Source organism: Trichosurus vulpecula, chromosome 4 (genome assembly GCF_011100635.1).
Source record: "Trichosurus vulpecula isolate mTriVul1 chromosome 4, mTriVul1.pri, whole genome shotgun sequence".
Classification (NCBI taxonomy): Eukaryota; Metazoa; Chordata; class Mammalia; order Diprotodontia; family Phalangeridae; genus Trichosurus; species Trichosurus vulpecula.
The window spans coordinates 275077659-275085534 of NC_050576.1; the positions used below are offsets into that span (position 1 = coordinate 275077659).

General features: G+C 38.8%; 1 pseudogene; it reads right to left on the reverse strand.

Annotated features, from left to right (window-relative positions):
• Window positions 1-2280: 2280 nt before the first annotated feature.
• LOC118847107 lies at window positions 2281-7263 on the reverse strand (annotated as a pseudogene).
• Between the last annotated feature and the right edge of the window lie 613 nt (window positions 7264-7876).

Genomic DNA, 7876 nt, shown 5'->3' on the forward strand with positions numbered 1-7876 from the left:
ATGGCGAGAAGGGTCAGAGGTGGCGGGAATTCTCTTGTGTTGGGCATAATTATGGGTGCTTTGCCCCTTGTAAAGAGCCTTCTTTGCTGGTTCTGTGCTAGCAGAGGATGCCCAATTCTCAAGAATTGAATAAAATTTATTTCTGTTCCCACCCTGAGATGGCTCCTTATTAACTTTTAATTGGTGAAGGTCTTTTATCCCACATACCAATGACATTTATATAGCATTTTAAGGTTTGCAAACATTTCACAAACATCATTTCATTCTATCTTCACAACAATCCTCCCAGGTAATACAGGTGGTAATCCTCCCACTGTACAGATGAAAAAAAACCAAAGTGGAGAGCATAAGGCAGGAGGTTGTAACCTGGAATCACTAAATACATTTCAGGGAATCCAGGAACTTGGATTAAAAATATATTTATTTTCACTAACCTTTGGTTTCTTTTGTAGTCCTGTGTTTGTTATTTTATGCATTTAAAAACAGGATTTAAGAAGAGATCCATAGGCTTCAACAGATTGCCAAAAAGGGCCATGACACAAAAAAGATCAGGAATCTCTGGCTTAAGAATTGTTTTAGTTTTGTCTTGTATAACCCAACACCTAGCACAGAGCCTGACAAGTAGTGGGGGCTTAATAAATTCTGAGGTGGAATATGAATGCAAATCTTTCTAACTCTAAGATCAGAGCACTATACCAGCGGTTGGTTCTCAGACTTTTTAGTCTCAGGATCCTTCTACTCTTTATTAAATTAATTAATTAATTAATTTTCCATTTTCAACATTCACTTCCATAAGATTTTGAGTTCTAAATTTTCTCCCTCTCCCTCCTTCCCCTCCAACCTCCCCAAGATGGCGTGCAATCCAATATAGGCTCTACATATACATTCATATTAAACATATTTTCACATTAGTCATGTTGTAAAGAAGAATTAGAAAATAAACAACTCTTAATATGCAAAAAAAGAAAGAAGAATTAGAACCAATGGGAGGAACCAACGAAAAAGAAGAAACAAAAAAAGGGAGAGAGAGCAAATAGTCTGCTTCGATCTACATTTAGACTCCACAGTTCTATCTCCAGATGTGTATAGCATTTTCCATCACGAGTCTTTTTTTCTTTTTTTTCATCATGAGTCTTTTGGGAACCCTTTATACTCTTAAAAATTATTGAAGACACTCACCCAAAAGAGAGCTCTTGTTCACTTGGGCATATCTATCAATATCTACCATATTAAAAATTAAACTGTCTTACTATTTTTATGAAAATAGTCTGGATCACTTTTAAAACGTCTCAGGGACCCCCAGGGCTTGTCAGACTACACTTTGAGAACAGCTATACTGCATCAGACTGCATCCCCTATAGTATTTCCAGTTGTTGTTCAGTCATATCAGTCATGTCTGACTCTCTGTGACCCCATTTGGGATTTTCTTGGCAAAGATACTGGAATGGTTTATTTCCTTTTCCAGCTCATTTTGCAGATAAGGAAACTGAGGCAAACAGGGTTAAGTGACTTGCCCAGGGTTACACAGCTAATAAGTGTTTGAGGTCAGATTTCAACTCAGGTCTTCTCGACTATAGCAACCACTTAATAAATGCTTATTGACTGATTGAATAAACACACTGCTTCTACATTTGCCACTATTCTACATCTCCCACTGCTTGAATAAAAGCACTGCACCACCTAACCACCCCACCTAGCTATTTCCACACATGGCAGGAATTGTTCCCAAGATGTTTTTACATCTGTTCCTTAAATACAAACAAGTGGGGCATTGGCCATACTTGTAAGCAAGAGATCTACAGCCAGAGATATGCCATAATTTGACCTCTGCTCTCTAGCATGCCTTCACGTAATATCCCATTCCCCAATGATGATGACAAGTCTCATTAGGGGAACAAGGCTTAGTGAGCTACAAAACATCCTTCAGCTTGGCAGTATTGCTTATAGTTTGCATAACCCTACTTAAGAGTTCGCATTTGTAATTCACATATATGAGATTTTTTCAATTGTATTAACATTCAATGTGCTGTGTCTTACTAGGTTTATTGCTTGGGTTCAAGTTTCCCCATCATATTTCAAAGAAATGCATGAGACATGTAAGATGAAATGAAAATTATTTTTCTTAGGGCAAAAAAAGGAAACAGTGCACACTCAGCAAGGACAGCAGATACTGTGGCATTCTAGTTTCTCTGCAAGTGGCAACTGAAGGACAGGGATTCTCACCCTGCTGACAGGACCAGTTCGTTAGTCAACGTGGTCTCTAGTCACTCTCTAAATCAATCAGAATTTAATCAGGACCGTCTTCTCCTCTGGCTGCAAGTCATCCATTTCTTGGAAAAATGATTCATCCACTTTTACACTGCTGCCAGCTTTCTAGGAGCTGGAGATCAGATGTGTCAAGATTATGATGTTTCAGACAGCTGTCTCCCGCTTAATTTATTTTTTTCCAGCTTTCTCTTCCTCCTTCATTCTCTTCCCCTTAATTTCTAAGAGTTCTGCATCAAACAGCCTTCCTACTCAAGAAATTCTCAATTGTTACAAGTGTGATGGAAATATTGCCTTTCTGTGCCTCTTCATTCTTTTGTTCTGTTTTTCTTATTTGCTTTTATTTATAACAAATCATAACAATAATATTAACTGCTGTCATTTCTATAGCACTTTAAGATTTGGAAAGGGCTCTATCGATATTATGTTATTTGATCCTCCCAACAATCCTGGGAGGCAGGAGGTATTATTATCCCCATTTTACAAATAAGGAAACTGAGGCAGAGAGACTAAGTCACACAGCTAATAAGTGCCTGAAGCAAGATTTAAACCCATCTCTTCCTGATGCCAAGTCCCTATGCCCCACCCACCTCTTGTTTTGAGCTACAGTTTCAATTAGTTTTTAATTGAACAGCTGATGCTACAGGGAAACTTATTACCATGCCAAGGTTTTCTTCTGCCCAGAATTCTAGCAATTTTAATATAGCTGAGACATCATTGTCTTCTAGATTTTCCTGAAGAGAATCTTTCACAGTGAGGAATTTCATCCGGATGCTTTTTTCTACAAGGAAACTTAAGGGTTGTTGGAGCAGTTTTTCATCATTTTCTCCTGCTTCAGATGTCAGAGTCATGTTGAAACTGGTCGGATTTCCCGATAAAATTGTAAAAGAATACAGGTAGATGGACTCCAGAGGCTCCAGCTTAATGGTCAGTTCCCCATCGCAATCCATCATTGTAGCCAGAAAACACTCAGGAGGGAGCAGCTTGAAGCTAGAATCTGGAAGCCCAGGCTGTTGAGCTGGCATGGGAGAGCAAGACAGAAATGGGAGGAGGAGATATAAGAGCAGACATAAGTGCTAAGGCCCCAAGCTTAGGCATACTGCTTTCGTATTTATATCCCCAGTCTTTAGCACAGCATTTGACACCTAGAAAACTTTTAATTCCTTTATCCAATGGAAAGCAACCAGTATGGTAAAGAGCAAGACTAGAGACCACGTCAAATAGGGATCAGTGGAAGGGATGGGGAATGTTTAGCATGGAGAAGAGAAGACTTATGGGAAACATGATTTCTGTCTTCAAGTACTTGAATGATTGCCCTTTACATGAGGGATAAGGTTTGCTTTATTTGGCCCCTAGAGGAAAGAAGTAGGGGTAACAGCTGGAAGCTTCAAGGGAAGATTTAGATTTGATGTCAAGGGAAGGAAAAAAACTTACTATCAATTAGAACTATCAAAAAGACAATTGGGCAGCTTCAAGAAGTAGTGGGTACCCATTCAATGGAAATCTTCAAGCAAAAGCTGTTGTAATATATATAACTATAACTATATATATAAAACATATAAATGTCACAGTATAACAGAAGAGTGTTAGGGTCAAATCCCAACTCTTTCATTTACAACACATAATTTGGGGTAAAATCATTTAAGTTCTCTGGACTCAGTTTCTTCAGATATATAATAAGGTGGGAGTTAAGGAGAAGGGAGAATATGATGACCTCAAAGATTCCTTCCATCACTAATTCTATGGTCCCATGGCCAGTTGTCAGAAGTGGCTTAGAGAAGATTCCAATCCAAGCACAAATTGGACAAGATAGCCTCTTAATGTCTATGATTCTCCCTTACCTCCTAAAGCAAAGCATATAACAACATACCTAGAGAAGGGCAATGGACCTATTGAAATATGTGTATTATTTAATATAATGATAGATAATAGATAGATACATAGATACATAGATAGAACAATATATCTCATCAAAGACTATCTGGTCCAAAACCCTTATTCTACAGATACAGGGAAAAAGGCTCAGTGAGGAAAAGAGAGTTGCCCAAGGTGACACAACTAGGCTGGGGCTAGGGCTTGAATCCTCCATTATTCCTAATGTACCTCTACAAATTACTAGATTGGATCAGTGCAAGAAAGAGTTAACTTTGTCATTGTTTCAGTAGAGATCAGAATCTCATCCTTCTTCTACATGACAGCCTTTAAAGACTTGTAGGCAGTTACCAATCCAATCTCTTCCAACAAGCATCCTTCAGGTATTTGCTTTGTGAAAGGCTTTGGAGAAACAAAAACAAAACAAAAAATTACCCATCCTGAAGGAGCTTACATTCTCCTGGAATGTAATGTATTTTTGCTGTGGCCCATAGACACTGCTACTCACCTGTCTTATTTGGGTTGACACAAACCATTTTCTGACCTCTGATATTTATTTGCTTATATCTTTGTTTTTTCATTGTGAAACCTGGGAGAGTGGTGACTAGTCATGATGTGAGTGGGCATCAATCTGCCCTCACAATTACAAAGTATACCAGGCCAAAGACAGAGCTGCAATGAAATATTTCACACAGTTGAATGAAGACATTCTTTTCCCCAAAGAGGTGATTCTCTATCCTATTCCTAAGCTGTAGGAAACACCCCCATGATTCTGTCTTTGCTCTCACAGTCCCCATATTGGACATTATGTGTCTAGCTAGCTGCTTATTTTCTTAAATGTACTGACTTCCAAAGAAATGGAGAAGTTTCTATACCAAACTGTCCTCTATTTCATATGCTATATACACTGGTTATATAGTCAATCAAGTCAGGCTTCTACTAGGTCCCTCTTGCTCATCTTAGCCCCCTCAAACATCTAATTTATCAACAGACACAAGTCATGAATCACACAAGTTCCTAAGTGAAAAGTCAGAGCAATTTGGTTGGGAGAAGGCCTGAGGAGACAGTGTGGGTAGAATGTTGGAATTGAGTCCAAGAGACCTAGGCTCAAATCCTACCTATGACTCCAGGCCTCACAAATCCTTATTCAGATGTGTGACTGTGGGCAAACCATTTAATCTCTTTGAGCCTCAGTTTCCTCATCTGTAAATTGGGAGTAATAACACCTTCATCATCAACCTACCTTGCAGGATTGTTGCAAGGTTCAAATAGGATAATGTTTGTAAAGCATTTTGCAAACTATAAAGAGCTTTATAAATGTCATTTATTATTATCCTGTTAAGTACTCAGACCTCAATATCAAATTCATCCATCACCATACTTAAGCATTAAGCAATAATGGATTCCAGTCATTTTGATAAAAAAAAATCTTTACAAAAAGATGCAAAATCAATATGTTGGATCTACCTGAAATTTTTATTTATAACTCAAAGCATTCCCTACCTTTCTTGCATCAATTCCACAATTGATCTTTTCCACATCAATTCCATACTTGGTCTTCTCAACTATGCAAGAAAGCAACAAGAGATTAAATTCCAAATACACACACTGTCATCAGTTTAGTGCTGAAGGCATGTCCCTGGACAATTCATAAGATAGAAACAGTTATTTGTAGAGTTCCAAAGAAAAGCCCCTCCTTTTATATGTCTTCTTGAAAATCTCTGCATTGAAGGACACCATGTTTTCTTCTATTTATCTATGTCTAAATATGCCAAACGACGATTGGTATGCTTGCATATGTTTTAACTAGAGATAGTAGAGTTTAGATCTATTGGGTTACCATTAAGCAAAGGATTAAACACTGAGCTGAATAATAGCTGGGAGTGAAGAAAACACACACACACACACACACACATACACACACACACACACACACACACACACACACAGAGTCGTATTTCCAAAACAGTGAATTAAAAAAAAAAACAGGCTTGGGTTAGCTGAGAGAGTCCTGGAAAAATTATGGCACTAGGGAGAAGCATAGAAAGGATTAACCACACTGAGTTTCCACCTCCTCCTATATAAAATGGGAGAATTGAATTAGATTATAGATTTAAAGCTAGAGTCCACAGAGTTGGAACATGTTTGTAATCCCTGTTCCTGCCATGCCAGTGGATAGCTTGAGTTCAGGAGTGCTAAGCTACAGGAGGCTAAAGCCACTGGATGTCTGCTCTAGATGCAGTACAATTATGGTGTCCTTCCATGAGTGGGGGTCACCAGTTGCCTAAGAAAGGGAGAACCAGATGGGGGCGGCCTGGGCACCATAGGGAGAGATGCAAAAAGAGAGAGACAGAGAAAGAGTAGGGAGGGAGGAAGGGAGGCAAGAGAGAAAAAAAGAGAGGGAGGGAGGGAGAGAGGGAGAAAGAGAGAGAGAGAGAGAGAGAGAGAGACAAAGAGAGACAGACAGAGACAGACAGAGACAGAGAGAGAGATATCACTTAACCTCTATTTGCCTCAATTTCTTTAACTGCAAAATGGGGATAATAATAGCACCTACCTCTCAGGGTTGTTGTGAGGATTAAATGAGATAAAATTTATAAAACTTAACATAGTAGCTGGTACATAGTAGACCCTATATATGCTTTTCCCTTCACTATCTTCCCTCTCAATAGTATAAATCCAAGGATATGCTAGAGCCGGCTCTAACCAGGAGATCCAATTGTTAAATTTTCAATATAAGCATTTACACATTAGGATCAGCAAATACTCCAAATCAGGGTGAACTTATTGCTTTGTGAATCATCCAGGCATGGAGAAAATGTTAATAATACTGATTCAACTTAAAAGCGTGTCCTGTGTACTGTCATGGTGGTGGTGTTGTTTGATACTTTATTTGTTTGGGGTGGGGCAGGGGAATCAGTTGTTAAACATTTATCAACTCACTCTTATACATACCTGAGACCACATACTTATAATGTAATGGCGGAGGGAGTGCCCTGTGATCTTAAGCACCAACTCCTTGTCTGTCATTTTGAATTCTATCATTTCTAGTGCAGAGGTCATCGTCTTTGGCAGAGGACACAGAAACGAGACTTGTGCAGATTCTTCTCCACCATCGGTGAGCATCGTGCCATCCATCCCAAACAGAGGTCCTACGATTTCTTTGGTCGTTCTGTTTCCCTCAGCTTTAAAAACCTGGAAGTTTCCAAAAAAAAACTTGGGTTTTCCTGACTCCAAATCCAGGACTCTACACACTCAAACATCTTGGTGCTTAGGCAGTAATCAGCTAATAAGATATACTTTCAGGTCTGGTAATAATGCCAGTGTGTTATAAATCCCATGCTAATGTTTGCTTCAATAAGAAAATCCTCCGATATGTAGAACTGGGAACGATTTGCCTCTGTTTCTCTTTGATACCCCTGCTCGTTCAGTGTGATTGCTATAAGTCTAGCTTTTTCAAATATCAAATTCTCCCCAAGGTCTCAAGTACCACTACATTATAAACAAAGATAGGGACAAATGAGTTGAGCTCAATAAGCTTTTATTTCTATTCACCGGGCTCAGCACTTCTAAATGTTGTACTCCCATAATACTCTTGACTAGGCTTTATTGCCTTGGTGTTCACCATGACTAAGCATCCTAAACAGAACCTCACTAACCATATACTGAAGCTCCCAAGGAGAAAGAAGAAGAAGCTTTTTCACATCTCATTATACTCCTGAAATCTTTTACTGTATCA